The 26,459-nt window shown below is 40.1% G+C and overlaps 1 long non-coding RNA gene across 1 annotated transcript in view; it reads left to right on the forward strand.

Annotated features, from left to right (window-relative positions):
• Positions 1-10,743: 10,743 nt before the first annotated feature.
• LOC137201739 (uncharacterized) overlaps positions 10,744-26,459 on the forward strand; it is a 67,759-nt gene continuing 52,043 nt past the window's right edge. Inside the window, exon 1 of the long non-coding RNA XR_010932301.1 lies at positions 10,744-10,864. This is a non-coding gene — a long non-coding RNA (uncharacterized lncRNA). The remainder of the gene's footprint in view (positions 10,865-26,459) is intronic.

The following is a 26,459-nucleotide window of genomic DNA, read 5'->3' on the forward strand; positions in this document are numbered from 1 at the left end:
TCTTTCTGATGAAATCAGTGATGAGGTTACCAATTGTGATTTTTAAAGTATTGTTTAATAATATGTGTCGATATAGGGAAGATCTAAATAGCTCAGCAAACCATTTTCCCCCAAATGGCCATTACTTGATGTTATAAAATAATTCACCAGTAAAATATCCATTTAAATGCAATGGATTTTACTGTAACGCAATAAGAAAGCTCACTGATAATGATTTTGGATTCCACATTGCAACTGACTTTTAGTAAACTGACTTGATTCTCAGGGCTGGATCAAAGAAGAATATCCACAATGATCTGAAAAGACTATTAAAATACGCTTCCCTGTTCAAATTGCACATCCAGATTTTTTTCACATACTTCAATCAAAACAATATCATAATAGGTTGAACACAGAAGCAGATATGATAATCCATTATTTGCAAAATCCTTCTGTTCTCACTAGTTTGTTTTGGAAAATATAATTAAATTCCATAAAAATCTACATTATTTATATTTACATATATTGGGCTCATTATTTTATTGTAGAATATATTAATACAGGCATACCTCATTTTATTGTGCTTTGCTTTATTGCACTTCAGACACTTGTTTTTTAAACAAATTGAAGGTTTGTGGCAACCCTGCATCTAGTAAGTCTATCAGCACCATTTTTCCAATAGGATTTGCTCACTTCCTTTCTGTGTCACATTTTGGTACCTCTTGCAATATTTCAAAAAAAAATTTGTTAGTAATATATTTATTAAGGTGATCTATGATCAGTGATCTTTGGTGCTACTACTGTTGATTGTTTTGGGGCATCACAAACTGTGCACACCCAAGACAGCAAAGTTAATCTATAAAAGTTGTGTGTGTTCTGACAGCTCCACTGAGCAGCCAGCCATTCCCTGTCTCTCCCCGTCTCCTTGGGCCTCCCTATTCCCTGAGTCACAATAATAGTGTTGAAATCAGGCCAGTTAGTAACCTTACAATGGCTTCTGAGTGTTCACGTGAAAGGAAGAGTTGCGTTTCTCTCACTTTAAATCAAAAGCTAGAAATGATTAAGCATAGTGAGGAAGGCATGTTGAAAGACAAGATAGGCTGAAAACTAGGCCTCTTGAGCCAAACAGTTAGCCAAGTTTTGAACACAAAGGAAAAGTTCTTGAAGAAAATTAAAAGTGCTACTTCAGTGAACACATAAGAGAGAGTTGTAGCGGTCTGGATAGAAAATCAAACCAGCCACAACATTCCCTTAAGCCAAAGCCTCATCCACAGCAAGGCTCTAACTCTTTTTAATTCTGCGAAGGCTGAGAGAGGTGAGGAAACTGCAGAAGACAAGTTTGAAGCTAGCAGAGGTTGGTTCATGAAGTTTAAGGAAAGAAGCCTTTTCCATAACATAAAAGTGCAAGGAGAAGCAGCAAGTGCTGATGTAGAAGCTGCAGCAAGTTATCCAGAAGATCTAGCTCAGATAATTCATGAGGGTGGCTACACTAAACAACAGATTGTCAGACAATTTGTAGATGAAACAGCCTTCTATTGGAAGCAGTTGCCATCTAGGACTTTCATAGCTAAAGAGGAGAAGTCAATGCCTGGCTTCAGTGCCTCAAAGGACTCTGTTGTTAGGGGCAAATGCAGCTGGCAAGTTTAAGTGGAAGCTAAGTTATTTACCATCCGGAAAATCCTAAGACCCTTCAAAATTATGCTAAATCAACTCTGCCTGTGCTTTATAAATAGAACAACACAGCCTGGATGACACACAGCACATCTGTTTACAGCATGGTTTACTGAGGAATTTCAGCCCACTCTTGAGACATACTGCTCAGAAAAAAAAATTCCTTTCAAACTATTACTGCTCACTGACAGTGCACCTGGTCACCCAAGACGTCTGATGTAGCTGTACAAAGAGATTAATGTTGTTTTCATGCATGCTAATACAACATCTATTCTGCAGCCCATGGATCAAGGAGTAATTTTGAATTTCAAGTCTTATTCTTTAAGAAATAAATTTCGTAAGGCAATAGCTGCCATAGATAGTGATTTCTCTGATGGATTTGGGCAAAGTAAATTGAAATCCGGAAATAACTCACCATTCTAGATGCCAGTAAGAACACTTGAGATTCATGGGAAGAGGTCAAAATATCGACATTTGCAAGAGTTTGGAAGAAGTTGATTCCAACCTCATGGATAATGTCAAGGAGTTCAAGACTTCAGTGGAGGAAGTAACTGCAGATATGGTAGAAACAGCAAGAGAACTAGAATTAGAAGTGGAGCCCGAAGAGATGACTGAATTGCTGCAACTTCATGATAAAACTGGAATGGATGAGGGGTTGCTTCTTATGGATGATCCAAGAAAGTAGTTACTTGAGATGAAATCTACTCCTGTTGAAGATGTTGTGAAAATTATTGAAATGATAACAAAGGACTATTATATAAAGCAGCAGCAGGGTTTGAGAGGATTGACTCCAATTTTGAAAAGAGTTCTATGGGTAAAATGCTGTCAAACAGCACTGCATGCTACAGAGAAATGTTTGTGAAAGGAAACTTCATTGTCTTATTTTAAGAAACTGCCACAGCCATCCTAACCTTCAGCAACCACCGTCCTGATCCGTCTGCAGCCATCAACACTGAGGCAAGAATCTCCACCAGCAAAAAGATTATGACTCACTGAAGGCTCAGGTGATGGTTAGCATTTTTTACCAATAACGTATTTTTAAATTCAGGTGTGTACTTTTTTTAGACAAAATGCGACTACAGTTTAGTGTAAGCATAACTTTTATATGCAGTGGGAAACCAAAAAATTCATGTGACTTGCTTTATTGCAAGATTCGCTTTACGGTGATAGAACAGAAGCCACAATATCTCTGAGGTATGCCTGAACTTTAACAATTTCCCATTTATTAGATATCATCCAACCCAAAATTCTTTGGAGTTCTTGATAATTTTTAAGAGTATAAAGGGGTCTTGAGACTAAAAAGTTTGAGAACTGCTACCTCAAAATAAAATAAGACAGCATGGTACCTTTACTTTGCTAAGATTGTTTAAGGGTCTGGGTGAGAGGAGAAGACGCTTACCTCAAATAGTGATGCAGCAGATGTAACAATTAGTGGTTATATTTTTTTCTTCTTACTCTTTCCTCTTTGGCTGAGGTCTGTTATAGCTTGGTATTTTATCTTAGTTGTTTTGTTTTGGCAAGAAGAATTCCGACATCATGGAGGACGCTCCTAAGTTTCATAACCATGCTGAGCGTGACAGTGAAGCATTTCCTTGTCAGTTATCCAGACTGTTTACGTTGATCTTATTTATTTCTCAGGCCCAGGATTGGCTAAAGTTGGAAGACTCCCCTGAAATTATACTTTTCTTCTGCCAGAGCTAAAAATTTAAGAAAATCCTTAGACACCAGGGTCCTATCTGTGATCTTGAAATTATTGTTCTCAACCGACAGTGAAGAAATTGTGTATTAGAAACAAGTGCTTTTCAAAGAAAAAATCCAATAAGAGATTGAATATACACTTTAATTTTAGAAGAGTTAAGCTCCTTCCTGATGTAGTCTGCTCCCTCAGACAGCGGCTTATTCTAAATGCTTCAGCAAATAACGCAAAACAGTACGGTAAATCCCTATCCTTCCTAAGAGCGCTGCTGGAAGAGATTTCTCCCTAACCCTGGCTAAGGCTCTCTTTATTTATTAGGGGGATTAAACTTAATTCCCTTGATTTGTACTTATTCTTTCTAACAATGGTTTATACATAGGAATTCAGAGAGGCTTTTTCAGATTTGAGATGCAAGTTCAATGTCAGCCTTTTTTTTTTTTTTTTTTTTCTGGTTTGGCTAAATCACAACAAAGGAATACTTGCCAATAAAGCATGCTATGCAGAATCCAGGACTTATATGGTGACTCAGCGTTGAATTTTACTCCCATGATTTTGTTGGAAATTAGATGCAGCTACTGAGAATACCAGAAGCATTGGCTTTGGGTTCAGTAGATGTAAGTTGAGCTTATGAAAAATAGGATCTTACTATGCAGTCTCTTGATTACTGCTGAAAGAACTGTGCGGTCTCCTGATTATTGTTGCAAGAACTTCTTGATTGAATTGACACATCACCTTTGAACAACTTTTTACTATTTAGAAGGCATAAGACATAATGGTTTAGTACATAGGCTCTGGGTTTGAACCCTGGCCATACCACTTACAAGTCATGTGACCTTGATTAAGTCACATCACCGCTCTGTGTCTCAGATCCCGAATCTATAAAATAAAAAGTATAATGACCTACCTCATTGGATTATGAAGTTGATATGAACAATAATGTCAAGTATTTAGTCTGTTATGAAGTGACCAATAAATGTTATTTATAGGGCTTCCCTGGTGGGGCAGTGGTTGAGAGTCCGCCTGCCGATGCTAGGGGACACGGGTTCGTGCCCCGGTCCGGGAGGATCCCCCGTGCCGCGGAGCGGCTGGGCCCGTGAGCCATGGCCGCTGAGCCTGCGCGTCCGGAGCCTCTGCTCCGCAACGGGAGAGGCCACAGCAGTGAGAGGCCCGCGTACTGCAAAAAAAAAAAAAAAAAGTTATTTATAATTGGTTTTCTTTTATTTCTTGAACCTCACATATCTCTGTGGTTATTGTGGGGTAGATATCAGTATTTCCAAGGGTAAACTGAGGATCAACAGTTAATTGTCAATTGACCCAGAGCCTGCCTGTGGCAGGCCCTCTGATTCCAGTACTCCAGGGCACTTGCCAATACTCCGTCCTAAATCTTGTAAGTACAGGAATCAGAATCATAAAAGCTTGATCTCTTACATAATCTTAGACCTCATTTAATAAATTCGGAGGATTTATAGAATTCAGATAAGTATGTAAACTTGAACTTTGAACATTTGTGAACAAAGCATACATTAATTATTGGATTTATTTAATTTTCTGTTGACTATATATTGTTTTATTACTTTCACATGAAACTAAGATCTATCTCTCTTCAGTAGATATTTATGGACCCAAACTTTAGGAACATTGGCTCACACTTGACATGGTAGTGTTTCAAAAAGAGCAGGGACCATCTTAACATTGTACAGGGTCCAGCACAGTGTCTTGAACAATTGAACATAGTAGGGGAGGTCAGTTACTTATTCATTCATGATGCAAATGGTTATTGCATCCGCGCTGTGTGCAGGGACTGCCCTGGGATATAGCAATGAATAAGCCAGACCAGGTCTTTACTCTTTTTTTTTTTTTAATCTTCATTCTTAAAGAGATCACAGGGCTTCCCTGGTGGTGCAGTGGTTAAGAATCCTCCTGCCAACGCAGGGGTCATGGGTTTGATCCCTGTGGGATCTGGGAAGATCCCACATGCCGTGGAGCAGCTAAGCCCGTGTGCCACAACTACTGAATCCCACGCGCCTAGAGCCCGAGCTCCGCAACAATAGAAGCCACCGCAATGAGAAGCCCGCGCACCGCAACAGAGTAGCCCCCACTTGCCGCAACTAGAGAAAGCCCACGCATAGCAACAAAGACCCAATGCAGCCACAAAAAAAAAATGTTCATCCCAGGGGTATCTTTAAAGAGATCACATAGTGGAGGGAGGAGATGAACAATCAACAAATAAATACATCAAAATGGTAATTTCAGATAGCGTACATAGGAGCTAAGAAGACAGTAAGACAGGGTAATGGGATGCAGGCTGATGGTGAGAGATGGTGAGGAGGGTGGAGAAGTCTCAGATAAAGTTGTCTGGGAAGACCTATCTGTGGGGGGCAGCAATTTGAGCTTGGACTTTGATCATTAAAGAGAACCAGCTGAGCAAAGAGCCAGGGCTCAGGCGGGGAACAAGCTTGGCCTGTTATAGGGATAGAAAGGACTCATTATGAATAATGAAACTCAAAATCCTTATGAGGTCTTTTTGGTCCATATAAGAAAAATACAGGCTTCAGATCACCAATTGCTTTAGTCACCTTCGTTTACCTTCTAGAAGAAAGAATATAGGAGTGGCTGAGGTACACCTTTCCTTTGAAGTACTTTGAAGGGCAAAATTGGTTTCAGCTTGTTGACTCATTACAGTTCTGAAATGTGTATGGTTTTTCTTCAGCAGATATTTGAGAACCAAAACTTATACTTAGGAGCATTGGTTCATCTGTGAGGTGTTAGTTTCTCTTAGTAAACTTCACCAAGAACATGGAATTCTGTATCCCTATTTATAAATCTGATCTTTAAGCACACATGATTATTCATGCTCATTTTATATTTAAAGAAAATATAAAATCTTACTCTATCTCCACTTTTAATTCTTCCCATTTTTTCCCTCACTCACTGTAAATAGTCAAAGTACTTATTTATAGAAAAACAACAACCAGAAAACAGAAGAAAGGTAGAGAGAATTTGGACTGTTTGCCTTTCCTAAACTATGTCATGCAGAATACTGTAGTCATAAAAGATGTTATGTTTGCTGGGGGGGAAATTACTGTGTTTGTATCTTTCAGTGTCTAGTCAGAATGATAGAAACAACTTGGGTATTTTTCTTTTTAATAAATTTATTTATTTATTTTTGGCTGCGTTGGGTCTTTGTTGCTGCGTGCGGGCTTTCTCTAGTCTCAGTGAGCAGGGGCTACTCTTTGTTGCGGTGCTCAGGTTTCTCACTGCGGTGACTTCTCTTGCTGCGGAGCACCGGCTCTAGGCGCACGGGCTTTAGTAGTTGTGGCACACAGGCTCAGTAGTTATGGCGCAAGGGCTTAGTTGCTCCGCGGCACGTGGGATCTTCCCAGACCAGGGCTCGAACCCATGTCCCCTGCATTGGCAGGCGGATTCTTAACCACTGTGCCACCAGAGAAGTCCCACAATTTGGGTATTTCTAACCTTTAGCCTTTTATATAGAGAATTGTTTGCAAAAGTGTTAGAAGGGCTGAAGGGGCCAAAAGGTGAAAGGATGCTACTCAGATATCAGTAAGTCCAGGAAGCTGCCAAACTATAAGGCGGGAGGAGAAAAAGGGAAAGGGTGCTGCCCAGATCCCCTGAGTGCTGTGCTGCTAGGGCTTGGAGAGCACCACTGCTGCACTGCCACTGTTGGAACCACAGCAGCTGCTGCTTCACAGGAAGCCAGAGGTCCCTGTGATGGTTCAGGATTCTGGAAGCCACAGTCCCGTTTTTGCTGAACGATGTTGCTGTTGCTGGAGCTGCTAATTGTCTTCCGGCACTGTTGCTATGACTGTGCCACTATTATAGCAATCTGTGTGGCCTGTGATGGCCTGCCACCGCTGCTGCCCCAGCCAGAGCAGAGGAAGGAAAGTAAGGGCTCTTCTGCGCTTCCTGCTTTGTAACCTCTTGCCAGGACCTCCCGTGCCAGAACCTAATCAGACCCAGCAGATGAGAGAGTCTGGGAGATGTAGTTTTCAGGCTTCCGGCCCCTGAGATGCAAAAAAGAGGTGAAGGCCAATATGAAGTTGGAGGCCAATAGTCAGATAACTAGAACAATAGTCTAGTAAGAATGGTCAAAGCTGAGTTAAAATTAAACATATTTCTTTACTTCAAGATTTCCCCAAACTTTAATATGCTACTGTGCTTTGAAAATTTTCAAAAGGGAGTTATAGTTTGTAGTGCTTCTCAATGTTATATGGTAAGTTTCCCTCCACAGAACACAGTTTGAACATCTCATAGGACCTCAGACTAGGATAAAAACAGGGACAAACAAAAATGCTATTGCTGTTAGATTATAATGAAGACATAGGATGGTAGATTATATAAAAGATGCTTTCCTCATATAAATTATAAAAACTGCAGAGGGACAGGTTAGAGTGGTAATGTAAGAATTCAAATATACCAACATCCTGAAAAACAATTATGTTAAAGGAATGACGCTGACAGATCCTTACATTTCTTGGATATTTTTGTAAAGGTCAGTTCTTGTTTTGGTAACCCAGTACATGGACACCTTCTTTGTTTGGGAGAATCCCAAGGGGAGAAATAAGAAACAAAGAGCTCTGATTGACAGCATGGAAACTGAAAGGGAATGCTAGTCTTTCTGGTTAATTAATAGTTGATTCTGGTAATGTCAGTCCAGGCACTGTATATATAGAGACACCGTGAGTTCGGAGGCATGAGAGTAAATGTGCAGAGGGAGCAGATGCCAGCAGCACAGCTGTGACTCTCAAGCAGGGCCAGTGCCAATAGGGCATCCTGCACAGATGGCTCTTTTGGCAGGATCTTGGCTGTGCTTTGTTCACCTGTGTTCCTGCCCAAGTCTGTTTATCCAGCCTTCTTGCCTATTGTGCAACTTTCAGCCCCTCCAAAAGTCATTTTTCTCCTTAACCAAACTAGATTTATTTTCTTTGTTTGCAACCAAGACCTCTAACTGAAACATTCTTAGAAAGTAGAGAAAGTCAAAGGGAAACCCAATATTCTAATTTTTCCCCTACCAATAAGAAAGAAAAGACTGGTTATATGGGAAAAAAATTACTATGAAATAGTTACATCCTAACAGAATGGATAGGTTTAGAAAAGCAGGTTTACAAAAATTCAGAGAAATACCATATGTAATAGGAAAAAAGGAGAACATTCTGAAATAATATCTGACTTGGACTTCCCTGGTGGTCCAGTGGTAAAGAACCTTACAATGCAGGGGACACAGGTTCGATCCATGGTCGGCGAACCAAGATCCCACACGCCGCAGTGCAACTAAGCTCCTGGACCACAACTACTGAGCTCGTGCGCCTCGACGAGAGAGTCTGCGTGCAGCAAACTACAGAGTCCAGGCCCCCTGGAGCCCACACCACAACTAGAGAGAAACCCGGGCAGACCGTGCCCTGTAACGAGAAAGGTCCCACATGTCTCAACAAAGATCCCCTGTGCCGCAGCTAAGACCCGACACAGCCAAAAAAGAAGAACAAAAATATCTGACTGCATAAATGTGAAAAATTCCAAAGGAGAAAAAATTGGAGAAACATATGAAGACACTAGGATGGTTGCAAAGATTAAAGTCCAGAATAAATGTAAGTTTGTGAATATTCTTAATAAAAATGGAAAGACTTTCAAGGCATGATCTGAACAAGAACAAGAGAAGGGTAAGCCAGCATCCCGGGAAGGATGCTGTAAGGTTAGATGAGGGCAGAACTCATGGACCAGGTGATCTCCATGGTCCCGACCATACATAGAACTTTATGATAATCACTTTACTCAATTTCTACCTTTGCTTCAGCTTCTCTAGCAAGAAGGATAGCCTTCAATGTACAAACGTCAGGACAATTAGCCTAAATAAAGACGTTCATCTAAGTAAGACAGGTGAGGTAATGAGAGAACCCAGTCACATTTTAAAATGAAACCATTAATTTAAAAAGACTTATATATGCTCATTGTAAGAATGTGCGCCAAAACTGCCAGCAGCTCTGTCATGTAAAAAACATCCTTCCTGGGCTTCCCTGGTGGCGCAGTGGTTGAGCGTCCGCCTGCCAATGCAGGGGACATGAGTTCGTGCCCCAGTCCAAGAAGATCCCACGTGCCGCAGAGCGGCTGGGCCCGTGAGCCATGGCCGCTGAGCCTGCGCGTCCGGAGCCTGTGTTCCGCAATGGGAGAGGCCACAACAGTGAGAGGCCCGCGTACGGCAAAAAAAAAAAAAAAAAAATCCTTCCTGAAGTAGGATAGGATGAAGCCAAGAAGCCAAATAAATTGGAGATACGGACAAAAAGAGAGTCCTGGAGACTCAAGTCCATTAGATTACAACTCCATCCCTGCCCTTTTCAATCACATGAACACATAATTCCACTTTTTTTGCTTAAGTTTCGGTTGTTTTTTTTTTTCCTTTTTAGTAAAAAGGCCAGAATGATAATAAATTCACAGGTGATGATTCTGATGCTCGATCAGTCAAGTTACAAGCAGTAAGCAAGAGATCCAGGCTTCTGAGATCTCTCTGAGTCACAAACCTATTTCTCTTTCCATTTGCCTCTATTGATCAGTAGTTCTCAATCTATTAGTTACTGGAAGGTACCAGGGTCCTGCAGGAGACTCTCCCATGTAGTTTATTACTGCACCTAATTACTTGCTCCTCTCCCTGTGAGAAGGGCCCACACCTTTGTAGTGCTTCCCTGTGGAAGAGTATACATTTGCTCCTACAGTGCCCACCATGCGGTATTTTTAGGTTCAACTCGGCATTCAGACGCACAAATCTACCATCGACCACTTTGGCATCGGAGTCACTCAGAAGAACACAGGAGAGGAACCACAGTTTGCCAGCAGGGCGCCATCAGGTGTTCCTCTTCTGTTGGGACATCAAGTCACACAGCTGCCTAGGGACAGCTCAAGTGCAAGAAGATGAGATCTACCTGGGGCAGGTGCAGGAACCACTCCTACCCCACAGGAGCCAATATGTCCTTTAACAGCTTCAGAGCCATAACTTCTAGCATCCCCACGAGGACACGCCCAGTGAAAACAGTCACCACACTCAGGAAAGCTAAAAGCTACACAGCCTCCACCAGGGGTCTATCGTGCATTTAGAGTTCCTCCCAGTACAGATGCAACTTCCAATCCGAGATCATTTTTATTATAAGCAAAGCTGTTGAGGAACACTGTTAACATATTACTCTCATCTGGTTCCAGGGGAATAGAGTTAGTGAGGTTAAAGGTTGAATTCTTACACAGCGGGGAAAAAATTTTGTTCACCCTTTATCCAAACTGCCCCATTGATAATGGGTTTGACCACTTGACTTTGCTTTTAGACACAAGTGGAGGTGATTTATGCCTCCTCCCAGCAGCCACTGTCTGGTTCCACTCTTACCCTCTTCCCTCTGCCAGGAGACAAGGAGAGGGGCATCCCACCTTTGGCCCAGGCCTCCAAATGAAGAAGATATTTGGAGCAGAGCCATGGAACAGAGCTGCAGCAGATCCTCGGCTACCAGGAAACCTCTAAGATAGGTAAATGTTCTAAGTCATTGCTAACTGGAGAGTTGCTTGTTATTGTAGAATAACCTGTTTGTGATTAATACAACCCCTTTGGAAAGATGTAGGTTGGGTTATCGCTCTCCAACCAGGATTCCTTAAGGGGAGCTTGCCAACTAAGCCAGCTAGTTTTTTGATTCTGGCAATAATCCCCAGCTCAAGAGGCTGATGGAAAGTTTCCCCTTTTTGCATAGTCTGTCTGTTAGGGCAGTTCAAGTAATGTCTGAAAAATACCATGTATGTAGATTGTACCCTTTATTGTTCTACTTCATCTTCCTCTTTGTACCCGTCGGGGTCTAGTCAAGAGACAGAAACTACACAGTTATTTGACAAAGAGAATTTAACATAATGAACTGTCAGTTAGGTATACGACTGTCAACTTGGTAACCATAAAGGTATAAAGAGAAATCGAATGTATTGTTGAGGTAGCAACTACAGGAAATGGTTAATTACCTTCAGGATTGAGGAAACAATGTCAAGAGGTAAGAATTATTATTAAAATGTAGAAACTTAGAGGAGGGGCCCTGTGGAGCTGAAACTCAGACTTCTGAGGAAGCGGGTGCTGCTCAGGGGGCGCTGGTGTCTCTGCGTTTGGAGGAGGTGCCTCACTGAGCTGGGACCCACCTCTGAGGAAGGGTCTGGTGCCAGGTGTCCTTGAGGGGGCACGAGACAACTAGTCCTGCAAGTGCTGGGAGAACTGCACACGGGATTTAACTGCTGCTACGGGGAAGAAGTGGTAATGGAGTACCACTGGCAAGAACACAGCCACCAGGAGGGTCACAGGCAGGAGCAAGTCCCTTGTTCCTCCTCCAGCCCTTCGGGCTCCCTCTAGCGCCCCCTATTGTCAGAGCCTAACAAGGAGACCACTAGCAAAGCCGAGATGTGTGGTCAGCACACGGGACTCCTGGCCGAGGGCGTGAGTGAGGGCAGAAGTCCAACCCGTGCTGTTCTTGACAAGCGCTTGTGTGAAGTTATGTCAGCCTGGGGAAGAGTCATCTTTTTCTAATTTGCATACAGGTGCCATGTCGACTAGTACACACGTTGCTGATTCAAGCAACAGCGGTCAAATCTTCCTTCCATCTTCTAATTGGCTGTGAAAAGCATGTATCTCTTTTGTTTGTTTTGTTTTGTTTTTGCCAAACTAATTTTTAAATTGAAGTATAGTTGATTTACAATGTTGTGTTAATTTCTGCTGTACAGCAAAGTGATTCAGTTATACATATATATACATTCTTTTTAAAAATCTTCTTTTCCACTATGGTTTATCCTAGGATATTGAATATAGTTCCCTGCGCTATACAGTAGCACCTTGTTGTTTATCCATTCTGTATATGAAAGCTTACATCTACTAACCCCAACACCCCACTCCATCCCTCCCCCAATCCCCTTCCTCTTGGCACCAGTCTGTTCTCTATGTGCGTGATTCTGTGTGGTACATACATACAATGGAATACTAGTTGGTCACGAAAAAGAACAAAATAATGCCATTTGCAGCAACATGGATGCAACTAGAGATTATCATACTAAGTGAAGTAAGTCAGAAAGAGAAAGACAAATATCATATGATATCACTTATATGTGGAATCTAAAATATGACACAAATGAATCTATGAAACAGAAACAGAAAAGCATGTATTTTTATTGTAACGTTCCAGGCATACTTAAACGGCATCAACATGCAACTTTTTGCAGTCATACAGATACATAGCTCTCCCTGGGATAATATCAAAGATTTGTGCAGATTTGTTTGAATTCAGTTCCCCGTTCTCACATCTTTTTTCACCGTGGGTACTGCTTTTGGTTGACAGTACAAGTTTTTTTTTTAAACTTCTTTATTGGAGTATAATTGCCTTACAATATTGTGTTAGTTTCTGCTGTATACCACAGTGAATCAGCTATACATATACATATATCCCCATATCCCCTCCCTCTTGCGCCTCCCTCCCACCCTCCCTATCCCACCCCTCTAGGTGGTCACAAAACACCTAGCTGATCTCCCCGTGCTATGCAGCTGCTTCCCACTAGCTATCTATTTTCCATTTTCCCTTCCCTTCTTTTAAGCTGGAGTTCCAGCTGTGCACCCAGAGCAAGTCATTACTGCATCCATAGGACTTCTTCTTATTTTTCTCTCTTTCTTATTTGTCTTTTCACTGGAGTTGTGTAGTGAGCTACTTGGTTCTTGTCCTTTCTCTTTTAGCCATCCTTACGATATCCTATAAATGGTTTGACATTTTAAATAAATGCTTTAAATGAAGGCTTAGAAGAAATTATTTTCAAATGTGTTGATCACAAAAAGTAGGAGGTTTAGCTAAAATGAGAGATTATGAAATTAGGATTCCTAGTGATTTCTGTGGACTGAAATGCTGTGCTGATAGCAAAAAGATAAAATCTATGAGATAAAGGAAAAACCCAGCAGAATTTAAAATAAGGATAAGGGATAATTAGAGTAAGATAACAGAAATGAAGACAAACCTTTACTTAAAAAAGAAAAAAAGAAAGAAAAGAACAACCAAATGAAAAGTAACCAAATATATTTGGAGTTTTAGGAAAATTTTGATGTAAGAAATATCTTCTTTACAATGATTCAAAATGCATAATAAAGCAATGATTGGAAATAAAAATTATCTGATATACTCCATTCAATGAAACCTAAGTGAGGAGTAATTTGATCTAGAGTCACAGATTTCCAAAGGGGGCAAAAAAGAATACATTTTGAATCTACTAAAGCAATATCTATGGAATAGGTTTGCAAATAAGAACCCATGAAGCATCTTTTTTTAATATACAGAAAATATTTCAAGAGGGTAATTCATTTGACAGAGAAGCAAAATGATGAAAAATTGCTGGAGATGTTTTAAAACTCTTTTTTTCTCACTTAGATAATTTATGGGAATAGCCAGGGCAGGGGGCACCGTGTAAAATGTATCGCTTAGGTGAGTGATGGTAAATATTTCCTCTCAGATGAGAAGGAATACTTTTGGTGGGGAAAGGGTCAAGATTAAATTTTCTTCTACTTACCTTTAGAATTAATAAATAGGCTGTTTGCTTGGCTTACAGCAATGCCATTATGAAAATAAATTAAATCTTGTGTTGTAGATCCAGTCAAGTTTGGTCTTGATGTTGTTTTGGTTTGTTTCCTGTGAGAAACCTGGCTGTCCCTCTAGTCTTGGTGAGGTTCCTGCTGTTTGGATTCTAAGATTGTGTTCTTTATTTTTCAGAAAGTGAACCTTATTTCATAATTATCCCTCCATTAGTGTGATTACTTGATTACTATCTGAATGCCCCATTAGATGTTCAGCTCTATAAGAGCAGGGACTCTGTCTATCTGTGCTCACCATGACATTCCCAGAGCCTAACCCAGGGACTGACACATAGTAAGGGCTCAATTAATACTTGTTGAATAAATACATAAATGGATGAAGGAAAAACATTAAATGTAAGTAATTAGAATGTATTCCTGGGAGTAGCAGGGAGGAGGTGGCAGTAGAAAATTTTAGAGTTAAGTGTTTAGACACTGTAAAAGAATATCTTTAAGATGCTTCTTGTAGATGTAACAGCAGGAGATGAAGAGCCAATACATTTAAGGGAAACAGCATATCAGAAAAAAATATGAAAAACTCTCAGCTTTCCAGAAAATCTGATAAATTCCTTATATAGATTTTAATACTTTATATATATATAGTATTAAACTATATACATATAGTTTAATACTTTCTGCTCTGAGCTATATTTGAGTGTTTTTCTAAAACAGCATTCTCTTTTTATATGGCATATAAAGGCTATCTGTTTTCTTGAGTAAAATATTTTCCTAACCTAGTGTCACTGGTTAATAAACTGTCTTTATACTGTAAGATCTGGAATAGAAAGACTCATTCAAACTTTAAGTAAATAGAGAAGTTAGACTACAAGAAAAGAGGCTTTCCCTTAATTTTTTTTTTAAACCTCTTTGTAGTTTTCTGGGATTTTCTACTGAATCTTGGTTGGTAGATTTTCTAAGTAAGATTTTTGACACCTTTTATTCAATACTTCTAAATAAGAAAATAAAATACTCCTTTTCCACCATCTTATAGCTCTGGGGAAAAATACTGTAAGATTTCCACTGTGGGTGAAGAAAATTTTTATTCACTCTAAAAAATCAGGGTCATCTTCTTTTCAGAACTTTTTTTTCCCCTAAATCTGAGAACACATTCAAGGGAAACAAAGGTGAAAAGTTTTCAACAATCCAGTGGGGAATTCCTCTTAGAGACAAAAGAAGTAAAATAGCTAGAGAGGATGGTTGCATGGAATTAGCAAGATTGAAATAAATATTTCTAGCGGATGAAAGAAGTGTGTGAATTAGTGGGTTAACAGTTGATTTAATGAGAGACAAATCGGTTTCTCAGTTTTGTGGGAGAACAAAGATCAACTGACTTCCCTCAAATTTAAATGTATTGATTTATCAGTTCTCCAACATACTGATTCACTGTGGCTTTTAGGTTTATGGTTCTTAGTATGAGAGAGAAAGGTAATTCCCTTTGTAGTTTTTTATTTTTATTTTTTAAAGAAGAAAAAAGAGCTGTAGTTGGCATTTTTGCAAGGATTTTACTTAAGAATCTGTTGAACACTTTAAAAGTTGATTAAAGGAAGAAATACAAGGGTCACAGATGAGTGGGAAAAAATTACAACTGAGCTTGAGGAGAAACAAGGTCACACTTCAAGAAGGGCAAAATCAGAAGTGTTGCAGTACAATCTCCCTAATGCTAAGATGGTACATTTACACATTTTAAAAATTGAAGTATAGTTGATTTACAATGTTGTGTTAATTTATGCTGTACAGCAAAGTGATTCAGTTATACATATATATGTGTACATTCTTTTTTGAATATTCTTTTCCGTTATGGTTTATCACAGGATATTGAATATAGATCCCTGTGCTCTACAGTAGGACCTTGTTGTTTATCCATTCTATATACAATAGCTTACAGCTGTTAACCTCAACCTCTCACTCCAGCCCTCCCTCCAACCCCCTCCCCCTTGGCAACCACCAGTCTGTTCTCTATGTCTGTGATTCTTTCTAAAGTTTTTTTTTTTTTTTTTTTTGCCATGCTGTGTGGCGTGCAGAGCTTCCCAAACCAGGGATCGATCCTGTGCCCCCTGGAGTGGAAAGGTGGAATCTTAACCACTGGACCACCAGAGAGGTCCCTATGTCTGTGATTCTGTTTCTGTTTCTTAGATAGGTTCATTTGTATCATATTTTAGATTCCACATATAAGTGATATCATATGGTATTTGTCCTTCTCTTTCTGACTTACTTCACTTAGTATGATAATCTTTAGTTGCATGCATGTTTCTGCAAATGGCATTATTTCATTCTTTTTTATGGCTGAGTAGTATTCCATTGTATATATGTACCACATCCTCTTTATCCATTCATCTGTTGATGGACATATAGGTTGTTTCTATGTCTTGGCTATTGTGAATAGTGCTGCTATGAACATAGGGGTGCATGTATCTTTTTGAATTATAGTTTCATCTGGATATATGCCCAGAAGTGGGATTGCTGGATCGTATGGTAATTCTATTTTTAGTTTTCTGAGTTACCTCCATATTGTTTTGTATAGTTGCTGCACCAACTTACATTCCTACCAACAGTGTAGGAGGGTTTCCTTTTCTCCACACCCTCTCCAGCATTTGTTATTTGTAGACTTTTTAATGATGGCCATTCTAACCAGTGTGCGGTGTTACCTCACTGTAGTTTTGATTTGCATTTCTCTAATAATTAGCAATGTTTGAGCATCTTTTCATGTGTCTATCAGCCATCTGTATTTCTTCTTTGGAGAAATGTCTATTTAGATCTTCTGCTCATTTTTTGATTGGGTTGTTTGTTTTTTGTTGTTGTTGAGTTGTATGAGCTGTTTGTATATTTTGGGAATTAAGCCCTTATCAGTCTCATCATTTGCAAATATTTTCTCCCGTTCTGTAAGTTGTCTTTTCATTTTGTTTATGGTTTTCTTTGCTGTGCAAAAGCTTGTAAGTTTGATTAGGTCCCAAATGTTTATTTTTGTTTTTATTTCTATTGCCTTGGAATACTGACCTAAGAAAACATTGGTACAGTTTATATCAGAGAATGTTTTGCCTATGATCTCTTCTAAGAGTTTTATGGTGTCATGTCTTATGTTTAAGTCTTTAAGCCATTTTTATTTTTGTGTGTGGTGTGAAGTGTGTTCTAACATCAATTGATTTACATGTGGCTGTCCAACCTTCCCAGCACCACTTGTTGAAGAGACTGTCTTTTTCCCTTTGTATATTCTTTCCTCCTTTGTCAAAGATTAATTGACTGTAGGTATGTGGGTTTATTTCTGGGCTCCCTATTCTGTTCCATAAGATGGTATATTTAATTTTTCTCTCTGGTTCTTGGAAAATGTATCCAGTTAAGTAGTCATCTATCTTGACTCATAAGTAATGCTAGAAACTTTTTATTTCTGTTATTTGATAAACTCAAGAAACAACTAAAATTATTGTATTCACAGAATATCTACTTCAGTTCTCAAATGTAGTGTAATAAGTTGTTTTAAAGGTTTGCTTACACAAAATAAACCAACATTAAACATTAATTATCCACAACTAAAGTAAGATAAAAGTGAGAACAAATGATTAAAAGATCCACACTAATAAATGCAAGATTGTTTAAAATACCTTTTAGTGTCTTAGCATATCTAAAAACAATGGGATAAAAAAAAATCTTACTAAATTTGAGGTTTATGGGAATTCCCTGGCGGGCCAGTGGTTAGGACTCAGTGCTTTCACTGCTGGGGCCAGGGTTTGACCCCTGGTCAGGGAACTAAGATCCTGCAAGCCGTGTTGTGCTGCCAAAAAATAAAATAAATAAATAAATAAATAAATAAATTGTCCAGTTTATGGAAGCTGTGATTGAATTAAATTAGAGGAATTTAATGTATTTCTCCACTTTCCTTAGAGATTCCCATGGAGAGAAAATAAATTTCCACAATCATAAATTATATTTTTTTAATTAATTTTTAGTTTCCCTTTATTAATAAGTAATTAAGATTCTTGGAGATAATTTAGATGATCCAGATTTTCAAAAAGAAGAAAATAAAAAACCATCCATCATTTCATCACCAAAAAATAACCATTACAAACATTTTGTTGTCTATCTGTTCAGACTCTTTTTGGCCTTTGTATATGATACATATTGTTCCAATTAAAAAGTGGGATCATAATACATATTATTTTTATGTAACCTACTTTTTTTCACTTAAACATATTGAAAATAGATTATGTCACTTAAATATCTGAAGTTTTAGCAATTTGTATATTGTTGGACATCTAGTTTGTTTATAATCTGTGATAAAGATATTTATTAGATACGTTATTTATATAAAAGGCATTAAAAATTACTAACAATTTCTTCTACTGGATTTATGGGATAAAAATCCTTCTGATTTTGGAGAGAAAAAGTAAAAATCAGGATTAAACTTTATTAGATAAAATTTTATTTAACAACACTCATATAGTACCTACTCCTACTATTCTAAGTACTTTAGAAAGATTAAATCACTTAATCCTCCTAATAACTCTACGAGGTACATACTGTTACTATCCCCATTTTACAGATGGGAAAATGAAGCACAGAGAGCTTAGCCAACTTGCCCAATGTTATACAGGTAGTACGTGGTAGAGCTAGTCTAGCATAAGGGTCCACGCTCTTAGCCATTCCCTTACAAGGCTTCTCTCTGTTGTTGTTTTCCTGGGGTATCTGAGAAATGGGATTTGAGATGTTAATGGGACAGCACGGGAGTATCCGAGAAAGAGAATTTGGTGAGCATGAGAAGGTTCTGGGAATGGAGAGGGTCTTGCGTAATCATTTTGAAATTAAGGGAACCTAGAACTTCTTAGATCAGGAACAGAAGGCCAGGCATCAATTATTTTATTAAGACCAAAAATGGAAAACCTTATCTGAAGAAATCTGTATCGCCCTCTCTTCAAATCTTTTGTGATTTTATAACGCGGCTTTCCAAAACATAATTATTATGCAGAACGTAATTATTTCCTCTTCCTTTCATCATTTTGCTGTGAAGTAAATTGAATTAATATAATTTACTTAATGAGAAAAGATTTTTAAACTGCATTTACAGATATAGGCTCTCTTAAATGCCCCAAAACTTCTTATCTTGGCTTTAATATAATTAAATTTGGGAAATCCTGTTCTCATAAAGAAATGACAACATAATACTGCTAGTTTACCATCAAACTTAGTGACTATAAAGATTAATTTAAAAGCAGACTATCCTAAAAGTAACTTCTAAACAGGCAACTAAAACCAGCAAAAGATCTGGCTTACTGTGACAATGAAACATATTAGGAGCAAGTAAGGAAATGCTCCAAGAACAGAACTATTCAGAAGTCTCTGGAATTGCATGGAAGGCGAATTTAGCAAGGGAGATTAGTTGTTCTGAAGATGAACAAAGGCCCTTCCGATCCTCACTGAGGCTGTCCTTTTGGGGAGGTTTGTGCAGCTCCTTTTCACTGTTACAGTTACGGGGCCTGGAGTTCTCATTAATGTTTAAAACTGTTGGTGCAACGTGTAAAATTTAATTCTGACCCAGTTAATAAGCCCTGCCAGTGGTGAGGTAAGAGGAAGAGAGGAATGTAACCAGACAATGGAACAAAAGGGAGGGAGCGCGAACGGAACAGACGACCCACGGGAGTAAGGCTTATCGCATTTCATCATCACATCGTATCATATTTTAGAGCTAGTTCAGACCACTTATGCTAAATCAGAGGTAACTACAGGAAAACTAAATTTGCTGAACTGAAAACATTATTTTGCTGGATTCCAGTGCAAGTTTTATTCCTTTGGAAAGACTTAGTTTCCATAATATCTCACAGCAACCCTTATCACCCAAGAGGATTGTTCTGGAGCTCACCATGCTGCTAACAGTGCCCCAGGGAGGTCTCATTCTCCACTGCACAGCTGAGAAGGGGAGGAGTCTGTGGTAGAACCAGAGAAAGTTCTACCACAGAAACTTGTCTCCAAAGACAATTTCTCCCTCTTGTAGTAGTCACCCCACCAGCCACATGGTTCAGGAAGCTTAACGTAAGGAACCAGATTCTTTCTACGTAGTCTAAAATTCTAAAAGTGACAACAAAAATAACTCTAAATAAATCAGACTTAAGTTTGATCAGTGTAGCCTAAAGGGGCCAAAAGACATAGTTTGATCACATGGTAAACATGACAAAGAGCCAAGCTTGGAGAAACTGTGGGATTGTTATTGCTTGGTTGCACTATTGGAGGATTCTGTCACTAAATTTAAGACAGTTGAAGCAACCTGTTCTGAACATTGACCTAGATTTATTCTATAGGTGGCCTCAAAACTACAGGAAACTCTGGGAACTGGCAAACTGAAATCAAGGTATGGGAAGATACTCAAGAACAACTCCAGGCAAATATTTTCAAAGATGCTGTTACTTTGTTTCATAAAAAGTAAAATTATCCTTCCATCCATTCATTCGTTCAACCAATCATTCAGCAAATATTTATTAAGTGGTGCCAGGAGCATCCAGAGGTGAGTGAGGCAGGTCCCAGCCTTGTGGTCTTTAGAGTCCATTGGGGGAAGCCCAATTCCGTCAGAGACATGCCCTTCCTGTGTGACCATTTGTATTATGCAGGGCTTGGGTTCCGACTTCTATTTTTAACTTAGGCTTTCAATAACTGGACTTGGAGTCAACAGAATACAGTAGCAGCTACCATTTATTACTACTTACTAGGTGCCTTACATATGTGATCTCATTTAAATCCTGACAACAGGCAGGCCTGAAGTAGCCTATAGGGGGCCTTGTGCAAATTAGAAATAGGTACTGCAGCATGGTAGATGCTACCCAGGGATCTGAGCCCAAGTGGGATGTCAGCCCCTTCTCACCTCCTCCACTAGGTACGTTTGTGCAGTTCACAGGCTGCACAACTGTACTTGGCAGGCCTCTCAAGAAGCTAGTTAAAGTATCATCAACCTTGTTTCACACAGAACGACACTGAGGTTACGAGAAATTAAATAGCTTTCCCAAAGTCATACACTTAGTAAGTGGCAGAGCCTTGACTCAGAGCCACATTTATCTGGTTCTGAAAGCCTGCTGGCCTGCTACTTCGATTTGCCTTCTTGTTCTTTCGCTAAGGCTTACCAAATCTCCCACCGTGGAGGCAACATAACAAAATTCTCAAGAGCCTATTAACTTCCCATGCATGTTCTCCATATGGTCTTGGAAGTCTTTCCCTTTGATTCTCTCTTACTAACAATGTTAATGGTAGTAGCGAAATAATTTTCATTACTGATGGTGTAATTTAAACCCAGGACATTTAAGCAAACACTTAATACAAATATTATTTTTAAGCACTATATAAAGCTTGTGGGTAGAGGTAATATACATTTAAAAGTTAACATGTGAATGTATACAAAGACAATTTCATTATTTTTTTTAAGTGGCCTGACCTTTGAGAGGATTTACCTGCACCTCTGTCGTTCAAGGCCACCCCTGAATGGGAATTATCAGTCCGTTATCAACCCGAACTAACTTCACCCAGCTCATCCGTCTGTGAACCAAGCTTGGGTTTTTCTTCCTCTGCTGGCTGGTCGTTGGGAAACCACCGTGAGGCCATAGGCGTGAACTGAGGAAGAGATGTCAGTCAGGGCAACGGCAGGGTGATCCCAGGGGTTGGGGTCATTTCCCATGCAGTTTATTTGGGCCTCTGTGCCTATTCAAGGCACTGTCTCCAGGGTACCACTTATCTCTTTCAATAGCACATTGCTGCTGGGTCCGCCTAACTTAGAACTTGGGGATCTGAGAGCATCCAGCTCATGATGACCAATTCTGGACACAGGGTTACACGATGTCCCATGGTGAGGTACTCAGACTATATATCAGGGCCTGGTAGTCTGCCAGGAGCTGCATTTTGAATGAGGCATAGTTCTCTGCAGCAAATGGCATGGCATCATTTGAGAACCCTAGAGGTCTGCGTTGCGATCCTCCTACTGGGACTTGCCAAAGAACTCACACGGCATCTTTTCTTCCACTGGTACTCCTGCTACCATGGGATCTGCGGGGTATATGACCCAAGCCGCAAGCTTGCTTTTATTACTGGACCTGCTACAAAGCCTTCTCTTGCTCTGGGCTCCACTTCAAAGCTAGCAACCTTCCTATAAATGGACTGAAGGAGTGTATCTCAGTGTGGAATAGCCTGCAAGCAAATGATAAACAGGCCTGACAAGGGACTTCCCTGGTGGTCCAGTGGGTGAGACTCTGCACTCCCAATGCAGGGGCCCAGGTTCAATCCCTGGTTGGGGAACTAGATCCCACATGCATGCTGTAACTAAAATATCCCACATGCCACAACTAAGACCCGGAGCAGCCAGAATAAAAAAATAAATTAAAAAAAAAAAAGAGGCCTGACAAGTGGTGTCCTTCTTTTTTATAGATTGGAAGTGAAAGATGCAGTAACCTACCTTGTACTTGGGAGGGGATAGCCCTGCATGACCTATGCTAATCTGGCAGGCCTCTGGATCTTTCTAGGGTTGGCTTGTCACCCTCTGGAATTCTGTATGTCTCATCAAGGCATCAGGGGTACATGGCACATTTTGCTCATCAACATGTTTCCTCAAAATGATAGACCAATGTAATTTTTGTGAAATGTCCAAATAGTATGGATCCTTACAAGAGAAAATGGGAGAATTAACATACTGCCTGGGCAATCCTGTGAATATATACTGTTGTCATTCCATGCCAATTAAAACTGCTTTCGGTCCTTCTTTCTGAATGATATGGAAAATAATATGCTCACCAGATCAAATGAACACTACATACTTGAGGCTCTGTTAATCTTCTTCAGTAAAGGTCCCACATCCAGCCCAGCAGCTGCAATTGGGGCTCCTCCTTTGTTACCGTTGAGTAATGCATGATCATCCACCATCTGGTTTCCATAGATGCCAGAATAAGTAAATGGGAGCTACCACCCCTGCATCCTTAAAGCTTTGAGGATGGCTCTAATCTCTTCCATGCTCCTCTGAGATGTGACTTGGTTTTTTTATTTACTGTCTTGGCTGGATGGGGAGGTGGGTAGTTTCAGAGGATCCCACTTGACTTTTTCTTCTACAATGAGGCTCTTACTCTAAAAGAAAAACAAGATAAGACGTGCGTCTCATCACATTCTAATTAAGAAGAGAGTCATGACTGGAAGAGCAAGGCATTTCAATCCCTAAACCTTCACAAAGCTATACATATGGTGTACCTCTCATGCCCTAAGGCTCATTCTCTCGTTTCATCTCGTTTTCCTCAGTTACACTCTGGCACCTCACTTTAGCTGCCCTTCATAGCTCTGGCTTTCTGTCCAGAGGTGTCTCTGCTCTGCAGTGGGTCACCTGCAGCAACCTTCTTAGCTTTTCTGTCAAATGTGTCAACCTGGAAACAGGAGGGGCTTAACACCCTTGACCAGTGGGGAAGGGACCACAGAGAAGTCCTCCTGTCTTATGTCCCTCAGGCAGAGAACGGGGAGGTCCATTCCATCTGACTCTTCAGAGAGAGTTCTAGAGAGAACACCTCAGTTTCCCACAGTGGTGGTCAGCTTTATACCACATCACACCCTTGATTTCACTTTCCTTCCATCCGGTTTCACTCTGGCACATTCCCACTCCTGCTCCCTATAGGATCGCTGACCAAGACAGCATCACTGTGTGCAAGCTCTTGTTTCAGGATCTACTATGTGAGCTCAGTGTGGCACTATGAAACATAAGATTTATTCATGTTGAGATTGGTTCAAGATGGTGAACTAGAAGGACGTGCGCTCACTCCCTCTTGCGAGAGCACCGGAATCACAACTAACTGCTGAACAATCATCAACAGGAGGAAACTGAAACTCACCAAAAAAGATACCCCACATCCAAAGACAAAGGAGAAGCCACAATGAGATGGTAGGAGGGGTGCAATCACAATAAAATAAAATCCCACAACTGCTGGGTGGGTGACTCACAAAGAGGAGAACACTTATACCACAGAAATCCACCCACTGGAATGAAGGTCCTGAGCCCCACATCAAGATTCTCAACTTGGGGGTCCGGCAATGGGAGGAGGAATTCCTAGAGAATCCAACTTTGAAGGCTAGCGGGATGTGATTGCAGGACTTCAACAGGACTGGGGGACACAGAGACTCTACCCTTAGAGGGCACACACAAAGCAGTGTGTGCATTGGGACCCACGGGAAGGAGCAGTGACCCCATAGGAGACTGAACCAGACCTACCTGCTAGTGTTGGAGGATCTTCTGCAGAGGCGGGGGGTGGCTGTGTCTCACTGTGAGGACAAGGACATTGGCAGCAGAAGTTCTGGGAAGTACTCCTTGGCGTGAGCCCTCCCGGAGTCCACCATTAGCCACAGCAAAGAACCCGGGTAGGCCCCAGTGTTGGGTCGCCTCAGGCCAAACAACCAACAGGAAGGAACTCAGCCCAACCCATCAGCAGACAAGCAGATTAAAGTTTCACTGAGATCTGCCCACCAGAGAAACAGCCAGCTCTACCCACCACAGGTCCCTCCCATCAGGAAACTTGCACAAGCCTCTTAGATATTCTCATCCACCAGAGGGCAGACAGCAGAAGCAGGAAGAACTACAATCCTGCAGCCTGTGGAACAAAAACCACATTCACAGAAAGATAGACAAGATGAAAAGGCAGAGGACTATGTACCAGATGAAGGAACCAGATAAAACTGCAGAAAAACAACTAAATGAAGTGGAGATAGGCAACCTTCCAGAAAAAGAATTCAGAATGACAATGATCCAGGATCTCGGGAAAAGAATGGAGGCAAAGATAGAGAAGATGCAACAAATGTTTAACAAAGACCTAGAAGAATTAAAGAGCAAACAAACAGAGATGAACAATAAAATAACTGAAATGAAAACTACACTAGAAGGAATCAATAGCAGAATAACTGAGGCAGAAGAACGGATAAGTGACCTGGAAGACAGAATGGTGGAATTCACTGCTGCGAGACAGAATAAAGAAAAAAGAATGAAAAGAAATGAAGAGAGCCTAAGAGACCTCTGGGACAACATTAAACACAACAACATTTGCATTATAGCAGTCCCAGAGGAGAAGAGACAGAGAAAGGACCTGAGAAAATATTTGCAGAGATTATAGTTGAAAATTTCCCTAACATGGAAAAGGAAATAGCCACCCAAGTCCAGGAAGTGCAGAGAGTCCCAGGCAGGATAAACCCAAGGAGAAACATGCTGAGACACATAGTAATCAAATCGGCAAAAATTAAAGACAAAGAAAAATTATTGAAAGCAGCAAGGGAAAAACAACAAATAACGTACAAGGGAACTCCCATAAGGTTAACAGCTGATTTCTCAGCAGAAACTTTACAGGCCAGAAAGGAGTGGCATGACATATTTAAAGTGATGAAAGGGAAGAACCTACAACCAAGATTACTCTAGCCAGCAAGGATCTCATTCAGATTCGATGGAGGAATCAAAAGCTTTACAGAGAAGCAAAAGATAAGAGAATTCAGCACCACCAAACCAGCTGTACAACAAACGCTAAAGGAACTTCTCTAAGTGGGAAACACAAGAGAAGAAAAGGACCTACAAAAACAAACCCAAAGCAATAAAGAAAATGGTCATAGGAACATACATATCAATAATTACCTTAAATGTGAATGGATTAAATGCTCCAACCAAAAGACACAGGCTCACAGAATGGATACAAAAACAAGACCTGTATATATGCTGTCTACAAGAGACCCACTTCGGACCTAGGGACACACTGAGACTGAAAGTGAGGGCATGGAAAAAGATATTCCATGCAAATGGAAATCAAAATAAAGTTGGAGTAGCAATTTTCACATCATAAAAAATAGATTTTGAAATAAAGACTATTACAAGAGACAAAGAAGGACACTACATAATGATCAGGGGATCAATCCAAGAAGAAGATATAACAATTATAAATATATATGCACCCAACATAGGAACACCTCAACACATAAGGCAACTGCTAACAGCTATAAAAGAGGAAATCAACAGTTGCACAATAATAGTGGGGGACTTTAACACCTCACTTACACCAATGGACAGGTCATCCAAACAGAAAATTAATAAGGAAACAGAAGCTTTAAATGACACAATAGACCAGACAGATTTAATTGATATTTACAGGACATTCCATCCAAAAACAGCAGATTACATGTTCTTCTGAAGTGCACATGGAACATTCTCCAGGATAGATCACATCTTGGGTCACAAATCAAGCCTCAGTAAATATAAGAAAATTGAAATCATACAAGATCATTTCTGACCACAGTGCTATAAGATTAGAAATCAATTACAGGGGAAAAAACGTAAACAACACAAACACATGGAGGCTAAACAACACGTTACTAAATAACCAAGAGATCACTGAAGAAATCAAAGAGGAAATCAAAAACTACCTAGAGACAAATGACAATCAAAACACGACGATCCAAAACCAATGGGATGTGGCAAAAGCAGTTCTAAGAGGGAAGTTTATAGCAATACAAGCCTACCTCAAGAAA

This window comes from Pseudorca crassidens, chromosome 11, assembly GCF_039906515.1.
Source record: "Pseudorca crassidens isolate mPseCra1 chromosome 11, mPseCra1.hap1, whole genome shotgun sequence".
Taxonomy (NCBI): domain Eukaryota; kingdom Metazoa; phylum Chordata; class Mammalia; order Artiodactyla; family Delphinidae; genus Pseudorca; species Pseudorca crassidens.